The sequence below is a fragment of the Achroia grisella genome, unplaced genomic scaffold (assembly GCF_030625045.1).
Source record: "Achroia grisella isolate CSIRO2021 unplaced genomic scaffold, CSIRO_AGI_Agris_v1 utg780, whole genome shotgun sequence".
NCBI lineage: Eukaryota > Metazoa > Arthropoda > Insecta > Lepidoptera > Pyralidae > Achroia > Achroia grisella.
In genome coordinates, this window is record NW_026713020.1 from 6,901,552 (window position 1) to 6,922,541 (window position 20,990).

At 32.8% G+C, this 20,990-nt stretch overlaps 1 protein-coding gene across 1 annotated transcript in view; it reads left to right on the forward strand.

Annotated features, from left to right (window-relative positions):
* The window catches only part of LOC131850878 (uncharacterized), a 359,653-nt gene that overhangs the window by 990 nt on the left and 337,673 nt on the right, over positions 1 to 20,990 (forward strand). The gene's annotated exons all lie outside the window — the stretch shown is intronic.

The window sequence follows — 20,990 nt, forward strand, 5'->3', positions numbered from 1 at the left end:
ACAACAAACCAATTGATTTTGTTGATGATATTAAGTTTCTGATTATCACAGACTCCAAGTTGCATAGGGGTGTCTATATTTCTAAATTGGCGAGTAGACTTAACAGTGCTGCGTATGCCATAAGAAAAAAAATATCTGGAACTAAATTTCAGTCTCTTGCCTTATGTTTTAATACAATTTCTATTCTGAAGGTGTAAAACGTAGCTAGGTAGTCACTTAGGTACCTACTTAATTAATTTGACTCTCAACATTGCAAGGCTTCACAGCCCGATCTAACTGAAGTGTTTACTCATAGCACCTTATACCTACCTACGTACATATGGTCTCCTAATTGCTAAGGAAATTGGAACCTTGTTCTATATGGTATATGTAGGTATTGTACAAATATTAAGTTGCAGTTCCCGTTGCGGTCAATACTGAGGGGGTCAGCCGCCTCGAGTGAAACCAGAGTTGTGTGGTTTATATTAGCAACTAGCTGTACTGGCGACTTCGTCCGCGTAGAATTTAACTTTATTTTTCTAAAATAAAAGTAGACTAAGTTACTCCTTATTACATCAGTTACCTGCCAAAAAAGGTCCCGTCAAAATCGGACCAGCCATTTCAGAGATTAACCAGAACAAACAGAGAGACTAAAATTGTAAAAAACGTTATTTTGGTGTATGTACCGTATTTATATTCATATGCATGTAGTAAAAAACGGTATTTCAATATTACAAACAAAGATTCCAACTTTATTTATATGTATAGATGAGTAGTAACATGAGATTAAAAAAAATAATCAAAACATGATGATATAACAATATATACACAAGAATAGTGGTTGGTAGTGTAATAAGAAAATAAAAAAAAAAACTGAAAACGGCATAGAGTTACAGGTTATTTTTTTATCAGAATTTTTAATGTGAGTATTTAGAGAAATATAAATTGAAACTCATATTCTTTATATATAAAACTCGTATTTATTTAGGACATTGTAGATATTTTATCTATGTTGTATTTTATATTATTTTTAAATGCTTGGTAGCATTTAGTTCAGGCAACAATTTGACAAGAATTACAAGAAACTCAACTTTGTTAGTATCATCTGTGGTAATTATCTAAATTATCTGTGGTATTATATACTTACTAGGGGGTATGTATTGTATATGTTTTACTTTATATCGTTAAACTCTAGAATACTCTAGATGGTGTGGTATATTGTAAATAAATATAATAATATTATATAAATAGGTTCGTTGAAATAAATATGATTGTGATTTATTCCAATATATAGAATACTGTAAAAATAGTGTTTTATTACAATTGAATATATAAAAGAGGGTGTGTTTTGTACTAAAAGCGTCAACCAAATAATCTTGAATAAAATAAATTTAGTTTTAAGCACTTTTGAACGGCCATTTTTAGGGGTTCGCACGAGAAAATCCCTAAAAGTGCGACTTTGAAAGAAAGAACCGCTGTAGTATAATGGTCTGGTCTTTTTTCATAACCTTTCAGTTCATACATTACTCTGTGCTTATTAATTTAATGAAACGTCTATTAAATATATAAATAAAAAAGAGGCTGTCTGGGTGGTCTGGCGGTTTAGCACACCGCTTGACTTTCGATGGTCATGGGTTCGATTTTTCGCACGGTACCACGGTACGGTAATTTATATTCCTCATGAATACATACATATATATACAGAGTGTTTGTTTGAATCGGTCTGGGTGTTCTCTATGTATATTATGTATGTATTTACAAAAACTATCTATGTATTTGTATAAGTTGTCTAGTACCCATAACATAAGCTCTGCTAAGCTTGGAACTAGATGGCGCTGTGTGAATTGTAGACGGATATAATACATACACTCATACATACACACACACACACACACAAACACCCGTATAAACCAACAAAAGCTGAGTTAATGAGACAACAATGAGAATAATAATAATAATAATAATAGGATATAATAATAAAGTTAAAGCTATGTACATGCTATCTAAGGATTTCGATACTTTATTACTTTAAGTTCGTACAAGGTTTCGATTAGGTATTTTATAGCGGTACCTTTTGAGAATTGGGACGTTGTATTTCCTTTGTCTTTCGTGAAATAGGCTGTAAGATTAATGTACAGTTTTAATATAGTTAGTTTAGTTTTAGTTTATCATATTTTTTTTTATAACGCAGTAGACAAACGAGCATGCGGCTCACCTGATGGTAAGTGATCATATTCAATTGTTTTGTAACAAAATGATCAAGTATGAATATTAAACCGTCTTGGCCATCTATTTACTTTTTATTCACATAATGATTCGAAATTTTTAACTGTATACCCTTAAAAATATTTGTTTTGTTTTATATATTTTATACAATGTCTTTTTGTGAAAATAAATATTATTATTATTATAATATAATCAGCATATAGTTATTTATATTAAAAAAAAACTACTCTTAATTATTTTAATTTTTAATAATTATTTCATCACAAATGTGAAATAAAATAATGAATAATAAAATATAGTACAATAAAATAAATGATTCGAAATTAGAAAATTAATAATTACAAAAGCTTGATACCATAACCTGGCGTATTAAAAATTCATTTTTATTTTGTAAATAACTGAATATTAAATACTAGTGAATAAGAAAATGATATTATTTTTTGCATCCGTTCATCACAACTGAGGAATGAAGAGTATAAGATGGTTTAAATCATTAAGCTGTTTATATATATATTAGGTATTTGTTTGTTTTTATATATTTATATATATACTTAATTAAATTGTTAATTAATCATCAAGATAAAAATATCTTTATTCATTTAGGTCTATTACAGACTCTTATGGCAAATATGCCGTCAGTTTGTAGTGCTTTCGAGCTGAGAACTGTTTAAGAAAATGTGCTCTTATTTTTTTCTTAAATGAGTTTATACATAAAAATAAAAATACTTATTTATTTTTAAAATTAAATTTAGGAGAATAGAGTGACCACCAGCATGCTATTAGCGGCCCTAACCCAAACAGACCAGTCCATATAAGCATTATTGTTAAATTAATACAATATAAACTTACAGTTAATGAATGAATTCATTCTATAGGAATAGATCAAATCAATCAAAATACTTATAATGAACTATACATAATTGTGCCTGACTGTGATAAGACTTTTTAATAAAAAATGTCATACCATGTATGGGCAGCCTAAATAAGTGAAACGTAATATTATAATGTGCAAAATACGTGGGCTGTGTTTTGTATAATCAAGCTTTCGTGCCTCCCACCAGGTTTGGCGTCGAGTTCGCTTCACGCAAAGCGACCCTAACAAAGCCTTGTTTACTAGACTGTGACTTGGACGCACATATATATAATTTTCCTGTCTACACATTCATTGATATAGACTGATGTATAGCATATGAATAAGAATAGCAAACAATAATATATAGATACATATAGTAACATAAGACGTTATACATATAACAAAATGAAAGAAACAAAAATGTATAGGGTTACAGGCATTCTACGCGCTCTTTATCGTTTTAAATTTTTTCTTCCGTCTTCTACTAAATTACTTCTCGTTCAATCTCTAATACTTCCGCATATTGACTATGCCGACGTGTGTCTTACCAATCTTACCCAAGAACAGTTGAATAAGTTAGATCGTTTACTTAATAACTGTATCCGGTTCATCTTTGGACTACGTAAATATGACCACGTATCTAAATTTCGATCCCAATTAAAATGGTTAAATATTCGTAACCGCAGAAACTTGCGCATCCTATGTTCTCTCTTTACTATCATCTATGACACATCCTCTCCCTTATATTTGAAAGACAAAATCCAGTTCATTAGTGACTCCCATTCTCTTCTTCTCTCAACTCCTTCACACCATTCCGGATTTATGTCTAATTCATTCACTGTCACTGCTATTAGTCTTTGGAATAGATTGCCCTGCGCAAAGCACAGAGTAAGCCTGTTTTCAAACGGAAAATTTTTGATTATCTCTTGAATGAACAAACCGGTTTTTAATTATCTATTGTTGTCAAAATATATATGTAAATTTCTCTTTTTTTTTAATTTTATTGGTGTATCATTATTATGTATTATAGTAGGTATATATTTATATTTATGTATGTATATTTGTAATTATTTTTAAGAAAACCTATTTACCTATATTAGGTAAAATTATAGGTTAGTCCTTTCCCACCACTGCCCATCAACCGCTTTCTGTTCTTACCTAATGGTTAGCTGGTAGAGAATGCCATATGGCATTAAGCTCGCCAAATTGTACAATTTTTAAAAGTGCAATAAAGAATAAATAAATAAAATAAAAATATACATTATATGTATACGAAGGTACATCCAAAGCGAATGAAAAAAATAGTTTTAAGACTTTTGTCTGTTGGCTGCTCATTTATGAAGCTAATCTGAGATATATCTTTAGTTTAGCTTCAAACAGATTCATTTCATTCAAACAATTCAGAAATCAAAATTTCAAACAGAAACATTATGGCCTATTGTTATTATAAAAGCCCAGGACAATTCACACAGCATCATCTAGTACCACGCTAAGTAGAGCTTATCTTTTGGCTACTAGCTTATTGATAAATAGAAATATATAGAAAACACCCAAATCGATACAAACAATCTTACTCATGAATACAAATATATGGAACCTGCGACCATCATAAATAAAGTTGTGTGCTAATCAGCTAGACCATCGAGGACTTCGTATATCGAATCTCATAAGTAGAAAGTCGTAAGTAAAGCTTTCACGTAATATTTTAAGAAAATGTATTCTTCATATTATGTATATTCAGAATAGCATTTCAAAAGATTTATACAAAGAATCATCAAGAAGAACAATATTTTTATGTATTAAACAAAAGCAGACACAATTTCTATATAGTGTGTATCGTCGTAATATATTTTATGTACAGAATGCTATTGTTCAGTCTAAACAGGGAAGCAATCTCAGAAAATCATGGAGAAATGTTTGCCCATTGTCAGGGGTGTGGCGTTTAATCTTAAATTAATTCGTATAAGGGTTGGTACTCACTGATTAATAGTATAAGATACGTTGCGACAATATTTGTATACAATGTCCATCTGAATAATAATAATAATTATAAAACCAGCAAAAGCTGATAAAAAAATTAATAATAATAATAATCTCAGGACAATTCACACAGCGCCATCTAGTCCCAAGTTAAGCTAGCTAAAGCTTGTGCTACGGGTACTAGATAACTGATACAAATACATAGATTTTTTTTTTGTAAATACATACATATTATATATAGAAAACACCCAGAGCGATACAAACAATCATACTCATGAATACAAATGTGCCGTGCGAGGAATCGAACCCGCGACCATCGGACGTTAAGCGGTGTGCTAGACCTATGGCAAGGGGTCTACGACACAAAAAAGTTTGAGAATCTCTGATTTAGAGGTTGTAATATTCATTAAGGATTGTAAACTCCATAAAATGTGAGAAGATTTACTTGTATCCCGGCCGTGACTTCAAATATTAATGCGTTAAAACAACCGACTATTGTATAGATTAAAATCAAAATCAAAGAATATATGGAAATAGCATAAAGATTATAAACAGCAGAGCAGTAATAACACCAGGAAATTGTACAGTCGCTGATTTCCTTTTGTGCCGCTCACCAGGTATATGCTTTCATTAATCAAAACAGAAAACATTGAGTAGAAAGACATAATAATGGCAACATAAAAAAGTTCGTGGCATTTATTTGAAAAACGTTGGCAACCCCAAAATAAATAGACGACTCTCTGCTTTAATAATTCCACGATTTCGTACCGAAAATAATGAAAAATGTTATGAACCGTATCCTTACTTATACTGTAAATACGAAAGCGACTGTCTGTCTGTCTGAACTGATTGACTAAAGATAATAATAATAATCTCAGGACAATTCACACAGCGCCATCTAGTCCCATGTTAAACTAGCTGAAGCTTGTGTTATAGGTACTAGATAACTGATACAAGTACATAGATATTTTTTTCATAAATACATACAAATTATACATAGAAAACACCCAGACCGTTACAAACAGTCATACTCATGAATACAACTGTTTGTGCCGTGCGAGGAATCGAACCCGCGACCATCGGACGTAAAGCGGTGTACCACCGCTAGACCACCGAGGTCGTCATTGATTAACTAAAGATATGTATAACTATGAGGAAAGGAACTATGTATGATTTTGTAAGTAAAATTGTGTGGACGGATATATCACGAAATCTGCTATAGTTAATGTTTATCTGGGAAAGGAATTTATTATATTAATGCTTACTACATTAAATTAATATTAAGAACACGCTACGCTACCAAGCTTTTGATTCCCACATATATAAAAGTCAATCTGTATTTTTGTAATCATTTAATCATGCTCATCAATCAAAAGCTCTTTTGAAAAGAATAAGAGCTTAGTTTCTTAGGTAGATTTGACATATCATAAGAATCTGTAATAGATCTACGAGAATGAACATATATAGAATATTTATTTATTTATTTGTACACATTACATCAATGGTTGTAGACAAGACAATTAACAGCAATCTCTGCACTAAGCTCAAGGCTTGTGTCGCAGGAATCAGAAATCCTTAATTACAAATACATTAATTAGATTTATACATTTTTTGTCTTTGACAAGGCCAGATTATGATCACTAGCATGCACCTATATTTAAATTTATCAATTGTAATTATTTTTAAAGTTAAAATTCCTTTAGAAATCAAAAATATATCAATAATGTTACATAAATATAATCTTCATTGAAACTGTGCTCATTAATTCACCAATGAAACTATTTTACTGTAAAAAAGCTTTGTAACTCACCAATTTAATAAATTAAAAGTCACCCCTAAAATTATCGAATGGTCTGCTGAATGCATAAATTGATTACACCCGTACCCTGTCATTTTATGAAAATTCTTGCAGATTTGTATCCCGAGATTTATAAAGGAAATCTAATTGATTAATGTACTTTCTTGCACTATATATTTAGGTCGTTTTATAAAATGTGTATAACAGCAGCAGACTGATTGGTGTTATTGGGCAGAGCAACGCCAGTGAATAACGTAAAGGATTTTTGTTTTATTTATTAACATTTTTATCTATATGTTAATATGTAAAGTAAAAACTTTGTATATCTTTTTCCGGAAATTGGTCTGACGGAGGAGTATAAAATTTCGCACATTTGTTTTTTATATAGAGAAGGAGAGTAGTATACTAATAAAATAATAAAAAATATGTATATTAAACCAATAAATGTTAGCAATAGAATCGCTAGTCCAGATTACTAACAATCTCCTTTCGTTTTCAACCATACGAGTATCCTCGCACAAATCTACGTTTACATTCAGCCGCTTCCCCTGCCACTCGCGCTGCCGGAAATATTGCCGGGTGACAACTGAGCGAGAGGGCTGAAAGTAAAAACACGCTGCCACTCGCGCTGCCAGTCCTTTGACTCGCGCACGAAAAACCAACAACCGAGGGAGCGCCGGGCAGCGCGAGTAGCAGCGCCAATGGTATGGGAAGTGTTTCCACTCGTGTTTACACTCTCGCGCTGCTCACTTCCCTGCCTTCCAAGTTTCCAAGTCCAAATTGGGCATAACGCGAAAGTTTGGGAGTATAGATGGATGGATGTTAGTTACTCATTCGCGTAAAAACTACTAAACGGATTTTGATGAAACTTTACAGTAACATAGCTTATATATCAGAATAATATATATACTATAAATTTCATGTGAGTGTAACTGCGGGCACAGCTAGTAGCATTATATAAGGATATCTGTATGATTAAGTTAGGTACAAATTATAACGTAGTGAAATCTGGCTTTCAAGATTAACTCAGAGTTGTCCTGGGCACAATTTTAAACAAGTTTGGTATGTTAATACTGGGGGATGAAGTCAGTAACTTAGTGGTTAGTATGACAAATGATAAATTGACAACTTTGTAAATTGTGGAAACCGTTTCTGGGACGATTCATACCTACGGTAAATGTCAATTTGCAATTCATATTTGATCAAACAGTTTTAGTGAAACTTTACTTATCGACACATAATTTTGTTAAGTGGAAATTAATTTGAAATTCATTGAAAATAGATATCTAAATGTTTATTCAAATCTTGCTGGTTCTAGGTCAGACGGGAGATAAATTAATTTTTAGGTTTTTAAGTCAACAATGTACTTGTTAATACTAATTAATTAGATGATTAAATATCTGTAGAATAGAATAGAAATAACCTTTATTTATATTAACTCAATAAATTCAATTTGGAAAATCATATTGTTTTATTCATTCGGAACTTATTCAGAACACGGACTCATCACAAGAAGAATGAGCTGTATCTATATGTAGATACAGCTCTATAGAATTTATCTAAACTATTAAAATTATTTTAATAGTTTAGAATTTATCCATATATGAGTATGATTGTTTGTATTGATCTGGGTGTCAGGAATAGATATACATAATCGATAATTCATACGTGAAAGCGAAAATTGAGTTCACAATTTTCGCACAGTTCCAAATTTTATAAAATGTAATAAGTTTAATTTAAATGTGTTCACAAATATTATTGACTAGCCGTGCACGATTACAACCGTTCAGTAGTTTTTGTGTGAAAGAGTAACAAACATCCATACTTACAAACTTTCACTTTATAATATTAAGATGTAACTATATTAAAGATTATGTTTGTTGTGTGTTGATACATAAATGAGTATCCTTTTGTGGCTTCTTCCAATGTATTCAATACATTTGAATCCGAAATTCAATTTGATGTATTTCGACCGAGAATACATAGGTACTATTTCAGTTATGTTCACACCACAAAGAAAAGGTCAACCGATATCTGTCCATAGTAATATTAAAGATATTTTAGTAAATGTCACTAAACTGCCAAACTGTTACTAGGTATAATTTATTAGGTTAATTTATTTTCGGGCGGTATTTAAAATAGTTCATCTTGGTTTATAGATAATACTAGCTGTCCCGCGCAATTTCGTCTGCATCACAATTATTTGACACTAGCTTTTGCCTGCGGCTTCGCTCGCGTTAATTTATCCCCTTAGGGGTGGAATTTATCAAAATCCTTTCTTAGGGGATGCCTACGTCATAGTAGCTTTATGCATGCAAAATTTAAATTTAAAATTGTCAATGTTTCATACAAACTTTCATCCCCTATTTTATCCTCTTGGGGATAGAATTAATCAAAATCCTTTCTTAGCGGATGCCTACGTCATAACATCTACCTGCATGCCAAATTTCAGCCCGATCCGTCCAGTGGTTTGGGCTGTGCGTTGATAGATCATGTCAGATCTATGTCAGTCACCTTTGAGTTATATATATATAGATTGATCATTATATTTCGCTCAATTTATATATCTTTTTAAATTATAACATATGTGTTATTCTTATATATAATTTACATTACTGCGAACTATTTTTTATACCTTTTTTATTATCTATGTTTTTTTTATAACACTATATTGTTTTATATGACATAAGACAATACAATATTTTACGACTATATCGGTACCGTTTTCTTTGCTCGTCATCTTGATCATCATCCTTCACAATTACTGTAAAGCTTCATAAAGATTCCTTTAGTAGTATTTGCGTGAAAGAGTAGAAAACATCCAACCATACTCACAAACTTAATTCCTAGCTTAAAAGATTTAGTGTGTTCAGATATTCTGATAGATTTTGTGTTTTTAGTTATGTTTTCTAATATTGTATTTAATCTGTTACTTGACATTTTTTACCTTATAGGCAAAACCTTGTTACTGTTCATGTTTTGCCTTTTTTTCTAACACAAGGCACAAACGGGCATGCGGCCCACCTAATGGTAAGTGATTACATGATTTTCTTGAAGGTTTCAATATCGTATCGGTTCAGAATTACCATTGCTGGAAGGTGATTCCACAATATGGTTGTGCCTTTCCAGGGGACTAAGGGACAGGCCTTCTTATCGTGTAATTTTAATATGTCATAAAACTTTATTGAGTACGGTTTGTGTATGTTTTATTCCAATCTGTTAACAAATAAAAATGTTATTCCTGTACAAAGTCGATAGCTCAGCTAGACCTTAATATATAAAAGTATTAAAATATATATATCTATTATAGAAAATTCGATAGCACCTACCTTACGTACATATACTCGGTAACTATAATGCTCAAATGTCTGAAATTAGTCTTTAAAGCTGAAATTTTAGAGTGTATTTTTCAAAGATTGTTATTTTTGACTTAATACATTGATGTACTGAATGTGATATGTAAGTTACCGAAATTCACGAGAACTAATCCCTGGCACGTAAGTACCGACATACGTTACAAATGGACGTTTTTAATCAATGCGCCACGTGGCAAGATTCACATGAACCAATTATAGCATTTACGGAGACCAGGAATTAACGTTAAAGTAGACATATTTACGTCGTTACAGTAAAATAGTACAAACATACAAAACATTAGAATAGAATAGAATTTTATTGATACGTTTTGACACAACAATAATGACATAAAAAATACAAACAACAATTTAAACAAATAACGAAATGCATGCGCCCTTACTTTAAATGGTTGTGGAAAATTTTAATGATTCGTCTTGACACAACAATAATGAATTAAAAAATACAAACAACAATTTAAACAAGCAACGAACAGCATGCGCCCTTATTTTCAATGGTTGTGGAGAATTTTAATGATTCGTCTTGACACAACAATAGTGGCTAAAAAAAATACAAACAATAATTTAAACAAGCAACGAAACGCATGCAGCCTTACTTTCAATGGTTGTGGAGAATTTTATTGATTCGTCTTGTAACAACAAAAGTGATTAAAAAAATACAAGCAACGAAACGCATGCTGCCTTACTTTCAATGGTTATGAAGAATTTTATTGATTCATCTTGACACAACAAAAGTGACTAAAAACAAATACAAACAACAATTTATACAAGCAACGAACAGCACACCACCTTACTTCCAATAGTCGAGGGTTCAATTCCTAATTAAACATTTGTATTCATGATTATGATTGTTTGTATCTGGATTTTGTGTGTGTGTGTGTGTGTTTACAAATTAAATGTATTGAATACATAAGCCATATACGAGCACATTAACGGCAAAACCCGAGTCGAAGGCGGTCGCCGTGGCCGAAATCGGCCGGGATCGCATCATCATCATCATCATCATCATCATCACTGTACTATACAGCATGGGTAGTAAACCCATAACGCAAGCTCTGCTTAGCTTAAGAACAGATGACGCTTTGTGAATTATCCTGAGATATTAGTTTCACACACACAGTCTAATTCAAAAGAAATGGTGATCGCCTATGATATTCATCATATCGTTAGTATAGTATTAGCTAGTCGCTCGTACCATTGCTTCGTTTTTGTTTAACACTGACCTATTTTCTTTAGCTTCTAAAGGCAACCTATATATCCTCGCACACAAGGATTTAAATTTAAAAAATCGAATCCTTCTGTAGTTCGTTAAAATAGATCAAACAAACATACCTTTCTACTTCATGTATATAAACGGTAGGGATAACAACGAATACTGCTAAGTTATTGTTCTAGTTATATTAATATCGTGTAATACACGATATTACTATAACTAACTAACTAACTTTTTTTGTTATTTAGTATATACAAAAAAAAATTACTATAACAATATATTACTACATGTCACTTTCGTTGCTAACCATACCAGTCTATAATTATATATGGTGTTGAAGACAAAAGAAATTAACAAAGGTTTTTTGTCTTTCCATTCGAAAAAGGGATGAAGTTTACCCTTTTGTTAATCAAATTCAAAAGTCTAGTTTGGAATTGGTAATTTAATTTGCTAAAAGATTTGTTCTTCAATTTATTTTTCCTCTTTAATTTCCCTTTTAAAAGCGCGTGGTAGAGTTTTAATACTGCTCTATTATTAAATTGGATAAATCTATTCATTTATTAATATTATATTTACATAGTATAAAATTTTATGTAAAGATTTACATAGAATAAAATGAAGTCGCTTCCGCTATCTCTTCGTTTCTATCTTTAAAACTACGCAACGGATTTTATATGCAGTTTTTAGCAGCTGATAGAGTGATCCAAGAGGAAGGTTTCTATGTACAATACACGTACACCGAATCTGGTCAAGATCGCTGCAAGGCATTGGATGCGAGCAGCGCAGGACCGACCGTCGTGGAGATCTTTGGGGGCGGCCTATGTCCAGCAGCGGACGTCTTCCGGGCTGCGATGATGACATGGGTAGCTTGATATACATATTTTTAACAGCAATTGCTTAAGTATATTGATGTTTCTATGCTTGTATTTATTGTTATTTTCAATATTTCTATTTATTTTCTAAAAAACAATATATTAAATAGCGACACCGTAGCGTATATAGCGCTACATTGATGATGAGATAACCACCGCGCAACAGTGTAAAGCGGTCTGCTAAACCGCTAGACTTCCACAGCCGTCAAAATGGTACGAGGAATCTGTAAAAACAAAAAAAAAGATAGGATTTTCTACAGAAAAAGATATTGCCCATTAAACGTTTTATGACAGGTCTATATCGTGAATCAATCTCCAGGGAGCGGTGTCAGGAACATCGACCGTCTTCAGCTTTGATAAATGTTGGCTTGCGTCCAGCTGGGATGTTCTGTCGACACGGTTTTAAAATTACTAGTCCATCGCCTAGTGGTCGAAATTCGACCATAATTAATTTTAATTATAAGGTTAAACTATAGACAAATAAAATTAATTTATTCTCAAAGTTTGAACATTATGAAGGGTCTTGTTCAGATAACAGCTACACAATAATATAAATACAAAATTGTTATCTAAATCTAAAGTCATAAGAATGTCCAAATATAATAAATTAAGGATAATAATAACCCTTCCTGTAATAACAATGATAATAAAAGCAGCAAAAGCTGAGAAAATGCGACAATAGTGTAAATAAATAATAATATTACTAATAATTATAATCTTATAAATAATTTTTAAACTTTGTATTATTACATAACTAACTTGCTTTGTTAAGTCACTAATAACTAATTTAGATATTGTAATAAATAAATTTATCATAGTTGTATTTGATATAGACAAATAATATTAATCTATTCTCAATTTGACCACAGACTTTAACAATAAACAAATATATATGTGTGTGTCAAAAAAATTTGTATAATGTTAGTTTTATTAATTTAATGTATTTGTTATGCATAATTAAAAAGATTATTAGCATTCTGCACTCCTGTTCTATATAAGTGTGCGACTTCATACTCCGTAATTTTCGTAAAAATAGCAGACACATGAACAAACAGACAATTTTGCATTTATAATAATAAAATGGACTATCAACACACCTCGATGTTGCATGGTTAGGTCACGACCTATTACGAATACTATACACTCGTGCGAATCCGGGGCAGTTGCCTAGTTATGTAATAACCGCAATAAAAAAAACCAATCCCATTTCCATATGCAGTTAGAATTTCCCGACTGCTAGACCTAAAATGCGAGGAACGTAGCCCGGCGACCTAATGCTAATATCGGGCCAAAACTGTAATATTGAGAATTCCTTCGTTACTTTGGCTAAATAAAATTGCTTTTCCACTGACGCGAGTGTCCACACGTCGGAACATATCAAAGTTACATAACGTGACCATTTATTCTTTAATTCAAAACAGGACATTGGTTAGGTGAAATAAAGAAGAATTAAAAAAAAATAACAGATAGGCAAATTAAAGAAGAATTAAAAAAAAAACAAATAGTCGACAAAAAACACTTTTTTAAAGTTATTAATTCACAAAAAATTAGTTTAAAAGAAAATACGAATTAGAAATATACCCGAGAAATATAACAAATCATCTTGTTTAGTTATGGTCAACAGTCTGGCCATAAATGCTGTTACAATTAAAAATAAACATAATATTACTTTTGAAATTGGAATCTGTCATTCTTATATGAACGTCATTGCGTTTTCTCATTTTCGCGCCAAATAGGTATATCACAGATAAGATAATGTTACATAGTTATATTCAATAATAATAATAATAATAACCTTGGACAATTCACATAGCGTTATGTAATCCCACGGTATAGAGCTTTTTAATATGGGTACTAGACAACTTACGTAAATACTTACTTAATATATGTACATTGAAAACACCCAGACGAATACAAATAATCATACTCTAAATGAATAAAAATGTTTCTGCCATGCGCAAAATCGAATCCGCGAATGTCGGAAGCAAAGTTTTTTTTTATAACACAAACGAGCATGCGGCTCACCTGATGGTAAGTGATTACCGTAACTCCAGGGGAATTGCAAGTACGTTGTCGGCCTTTTAAAAAGGAATAAGCTCTTTTCTTGAAGGTTTCAATATCGTATCGGTTCGGAAATACCATTGCTGGAAGGTGATTCCTCAATGTGGTTGTGCGTGGCAAAAAGTTACTAGAAAACCGCACTATGGAGGATCGCTCTTCATCTGATGATCAGGATGGTATGTTAGTTTCTGGCGGGTGGTACGGTGGTGAAAGTCAGCAGCTGGTATTAATCCGAACAATTCATCAGAACACTCCCCGCGATGTATGTAAATGCACAGAGATGCAATATTTCGCCGCTAAAGTTAGCTGTGAGCTAAACCGCTAGACCACCAAGGCCGTCAAGGAATGAATGAATGAATGAATGAAAAACTCTTTATTGGTTCTCTCACAGAAAGAAAATTACAATTATATAAATGAATATGTATATCAAAAAACATATTTACAATACAGAGATATCTAATAATGGGCGACCTTATCACTAATTCAAGGAATTAGTATTTATAGGAGGGACAAATTTGCTTCAATTATGTAATATTATGTTATCTGTGCTTTAAAGATGCAGGTGAAGATTTAAAGTAAGAATGAAACCCGTTTTTATATATTCCCCTTAATTATCAACCGGCTCGACTACTCAAATTTTCGCGCGGTTTTAGAAAATGGGACAACTTTGCGTCCCAGAATTCATTTGGACAGCGGAACTAGTAATTATAAAAAGGGACAGTCTGTACCAAACGGGACGGCTGGTCACGTTAAAGTTACATCGTTGTAATCATCCATATGGAACTTTTATGTGGAACATTCAGATACGTGCTTATAAATTTGTTTCATAAATTATGTTTTAGAACATGTGGGTGCCGAACGAGTTTCCGATCCTGAATATTTATCGTGGCTAGCGGGGTCATCTTATCTTTATCTGAATACTTCTTTTATATATTTTTTTCGGACTACTCTAATGCTGTTGGCCGCAGCTGGCCTTTACAGCTTCACCGGACGTTAGGGGGCGAGTGCAGATGGCACTCCAAACCCGCGGAAGGACTTATGGAGCGGCTGATGGCCAACTCCTGCCTGACGGATACGACTTTAGTCTGATGGCACCAGTAGGGGTTCGAACCTCGGCTCAGGCCGTGGTTATCGATCCCCGTTTGAATTGGACGGGGATCGATCGGAGGGGGCTTTAATAAAGTGAGATTTTTTTGTTCTACGCACAAGGATCGCTCAATTTATTGCGAACTAGCTTATCCGCGCATCTTCGTCTGCATCATACTTACTTAACATTTATCATTATATTTCGCCCAATTTACATAATATCTTATTGTATTATTCTGATGTATAAGCTATATTACTGGTGATCTGTATTACAGGTTATGCCTATTTCAGACACCAGCTCCTCACAGCAAATCGATTCAAATAATAAATTTAAGTATTTTACTATAAAGAATACTACATGTATTGTTGCCATCATGTTTGTGAGGTGAAACAAATAAATCATATTATTATTATTATTATTACTGTAAAGTTTTATCAAAATCCGTTCAGTAGTTTTTGCGTGAAGAACAAACATCCTATCTACTCACAAACTTTCGCGTTCATTATATTAGTAAGACGAGTTAGTTCTTTTAGTTCGTTTGCTCTTGATTCGAGTCAGATAATCCGCAGTAGGTTGGTCAACCTTTAGTGGGGAATGATCATCTTATTACGGCTGCATATAAAATAGTTTTTCTTTAACATTAATGCAATAGCATATAATAGAAAATTCTCTATTGAATTAACTTAAATTTAAGCACTTTTGAATAGTCACATTTATTTTATTTACTACGGCTCATTCGGGAAGCTGTCTCATCAGAAGAATGAGCACGAAACTTGCTTGTTAGCTCTTTTAAATATTTATTGTAACTTTACATTTTTAAGTTGAATTGTGTGATATTATCTAGCACTAACTCATTAAGGTAAACATATTAAAAACACAATCAGCTGGTAACAAGTAACTATCTAAGATTAAATCAGTCGTAGTGATTAGAGCAGACTAGTCCCTACAACACTCGTTCACAAGTATGACGGATAAGCCTGTCATCATTGCTTTCGACCATGACTTAACGAGCTCAATGACCCACCACGCCGCCAAATGTCAGCACAGTCTTGATGGTCACTATATTCTCATTAATTTTTAATTTAACATGAATTGCATTTTTGTAATCTGACGTTGGTTTGTTAGCCTCAATTTAGTAATTTTGTGGCTCTTCATCATTAGTTATGTATTTATGTATGGTTTATTTATGTATATTATGTATATATTTGTATGTGTATTGTCCAATGTGTTATTTCCTTATATTTGCACCGCCAACAATAATTCTCTGCACCACCCATGGTTGACTGGTTGATAATGCCGCATGGTGTTAAGTCCGCCATATGTACTTTAAAATAGTACTAATTAGCAAATTGACATGGCGTTAAAAAAACAATAAAAAAATATAAAAGTATACAAACTTTCTCTATTGTCCAATAATGAAATGGAGGAAATAACAGGAACCTAATAAAGGAACAGTAAATCAAATTGTGGGTGTGACCTATCAATTTGGTTGGATGTAATAGGTTCAGGAGCGGCCAGGAACGCCGGGGCTATACTGTAATCTATACAATGTAGATATAGTATTACAATATACTACTGCAACTATTATTTATAAATAGCTTTACGTTTTTATTATCAAATCTATATAAAATAATACAAAAATATAATAGTTAGAATACTTTTGTTTATTGGTTCCGACTAAATAAAAAATATCAAGTGTAAAAATTGTAAAAAATAAAAAATACAAAGTTATACTTTACTTACAATAAATTATACAAATTTACAATGAAATTTAAATATAAATAATATTCTTCAAAACAACTTAATATAGCTAAGCACTTTTCTGTATAAATATCTAAATTTTACCCCTACTTTTTTAATGGCGATATTAGTACAATTATTTTGTACGCTCGGCGTTTGATAACTGATTAATTTATAGGACAAAACAACACATGTAGCATACATTACATTACTAATATTATACACGTGAAAGTTTGTGAGTGTGGATTTATGGATGCATAGATGTTTGTTACTCTTTCACACATAACTACCGAATGGATTTTAATAAAACCTTACAGTAATACAGCTTATACATCAGAATAATACATCTTACTAATATTATAAACGCGAAAGTTTTGATTATGGATGGATGTTTGTTACTCTTTCACGCAAAAACTATTCAACGGATTTTCATGAAACTTTATAGTAATATAACTTATACATTCATTAGATATTAAAAAAAGATATTATATAAATTGGGCGAAATCTAATGATATATGTCAAGCTAGTGGGATGCAAATGAAGCTGCGCGAGTCAGCTAGTAGGCTATACTTTTCACGCGGGCACAGCTAGTTATTAACATGTACCAAGACAAAAAAGTGGCAATTAATCTACTTTATATTGCCAGGTGCCTAATTTGTTCAGGGTGAGCGTTTATTTACGACGCAAACTTCAAAAGAATTCAATTCATTTGAGGATCTTTTATAATTTATGAGCAAAATCTACCGGAGACCACTTTTAGAGATATTCTATGGGCATTTATAAGATTATTTTGCCTTTAATCACTTTCTAATTGCACCTATTTTATTTGTTTGTTTTAATTTATTCTTAAGTGATTTAATTGATTTGAAAAACCTACCCTTAATAGGTTTTTCAAATCAATTAAATCAAATGAACTCAAAACATATTTATGCATGTAGGTCTATTACAGACTCTTATATTATATGAAATCTACCATCAGATGGGAGTGCTTTCGATTTAAAATGAATCTTTTCAAAAGTGCTTGTACATGATTACAGAAATTCAGAATGTTTTAATTAAATTAGGTAGAATGTGAATGAATAGTGACCACTAGCTTACGCTATTGCAGCCATCATTGCACTCAACCAAATTAGAAGTACCACTTTGACTCGGCCACGCCGCCACAAGTTTTAACTTTATAGCAAGCATGACTGATTCAAGTTACTGCACTATATCCTTATCAGTATTTGAAGCACAGCCTGTATCAATCATTGTGATTTTCTAATTTAAATTACAACATGTTTTAATCTATTTATAATAAGACAGTTTATTATAAAATATAGAGTTACTGACCGTTGGTAATTAATAATCTATACATATAAATAAAATTGGAGTGTCTGTTTGTAATATTGAAATAACCGTTTTTTACTACATGCATATAAATATAAATACGGTACATACACCAAAATAACATTTTTTACAATTTTGACGGGAGTTTTATTGGCTGGTAGCTGATGTAATAAGGAGTAACTTAGGCTATTTTTATTTTAGAAATAGAAAAAGAAAATAAAATTGCACGCGGACGAAGTCGCGGGAACAGCTAGTATAATATATAACAATATAACGTCATTGTGACAAACTCTAATCAATGACTTTACGGAGAGATTTCATCTTTTTATCTTATTTCTACCGCATATATCACGTTTAGTGTTCTGAGGGATTGTTCGTGCTGAATTTCACCATCGCACTATCCACTAGAAACTATAACAACTAGATGAATGGCTGTCCTGCACTGTGAGTTTTTCCAGCAACTTTAAGGGCAAAGGGGATTGTTAGTAATGTGGACTGATGATCTTATTGCTAGCAATGTACCATGTCAGTTTGACCTACACGCAGTTCCCCCTGGAAACCATCGTGATAAATTCTTGGTGAATTTGTCACGATAGGCTAACTGACCTGACCATCATCATCATGCTTATCTTATCATCCTCCACTGATTCCCCGCCAGCGTAAACCGTTAGAGCAGGCAAGTGCACCATTTCCATTCCATAAAATAACTGCAAACACATTTATTCCCATAATAAGTAAGTAAATTTAATCGACACGAAATAAGTATATAAATATTTTGCGTATGATGTATATGAACATCGGTCGGATATGATGCGCGGACGTGAGCGCCGCTACCGTAGGTGTACCGACGTACAGGCACACGCATAATTTATATTCATAGTCACGCCCTTGCAATATTCGATAATGAAATGAAGAATATCTACGTAAACCCGAAACTCGGCGTTTTGCATGCCGTGCGAATATAAATTTAACGGAATATATATTTTTTTTAGAATTCAAGGAGTCCAGGGTGTTCTCAAAGTCGGCATTTGTCAATTTTCCATATCAATTGCCAATAGTCATGTATTCAGAAAGTGTTCTTGTAACGATAGTATTAACCTCGCTAGTTTATGCAATGCCCTTTGTCAGTTTCCGACATTCAGCGAAATATTAGTTTAAGTTTAATTTTATTTATTTCAGGCTGCTAATGGCCCATACTATAAATAGCTTATAGGCTAACGTATATAATAAATCATTACATATTATAAAACAAAGTCACTGTCGCTGTCTGGCTGTCCCTATGTATGCTTAAATCTTTAAAACTACGCAATGGATTTTGAAGCGGTTTTTTTAATAGATAGAGTGATTCAAGAGGAAGGTTTATATGTATAATACATGTATAATATTGTAGAGAAATACTGATAAACTTAGGTAATTACGTATATTTAGTGCTGTGGCAATGCTGATCATTGCACCTGTGCGAATCCGGGAGCAGGTTACCGGTATTTTAATACAGATTATTTCTATTGAACGTATGAAAGCAACATAATTATATATAATACATGTACACCCGTGCGAAGTCGGGGTGGGAAGCTAGTATAACATATAAGCGAGCGTAACCGCCGGCGAGTAGCTAGTATTTAATAATAACATAAATATAATCTTTGTTCACGGCACTGACGCTTTGTGTGTTTTACCGATTATAGAACTGTGTTCTGAGGAATTGTTCGACATGATGCCTACGGCCACCTTTTACCATCGCACCGCTCGCCATCGACCGGGAATTCATTCCCACACGCTGGAATTCAACCTAAATGGTCTCGGACAGTGCGGTTCCAGAGGAGTTTCCTCCCGCGTACACTTAGATTGTGGAATGAACTTCCTGTCGAGGTTTTCTCAGGAGACTACAGCATGGCGTTTTTCAAGCAGGATATATTAAGGTTTCTTAAGGGTCGGCAGCGCGCACGTGATACCCCTGGTGTTTCAGGTGTCCATAGACTACGGTAACCATTTACCAAAAGATGGGCCGTATGCTTGATTGCCACCATCGTAGTATAAAAAAATTTACGACGGTAATGCCACGGTAGACTGACTGACTGACTGACTACACCACACCCTTCGGCCAATAGTCCTCCTTTATGAAGCTTAATGCTCATTACATCTAGTTTGTTACATTATTAGCATAGTATAGCTTGCTTAAGAATATCGTAGAGCCCCGAAGGTCTAGCGGTTCGGTACATCGCTTTACTTCCGAGGAATTGTTCGGATTAATACCAGCTGCTGAGTTTCACCACCGTACCACCCGCCAGAAACTGAAATACCATCCTGATCATCTGGATGAATGGCGGTCTTCCACAGTGCGGTTTTCTAGAAACTTTTTGCCACGCACAACCACATTGTGGAATCACCTTCCAGCGATGGTATTTCCGAACCGATATGATATTGAAACCTTCAAGAAAAGAGCTTTTTCATTTTTAAAAGGCCGACAACGTACTTGCA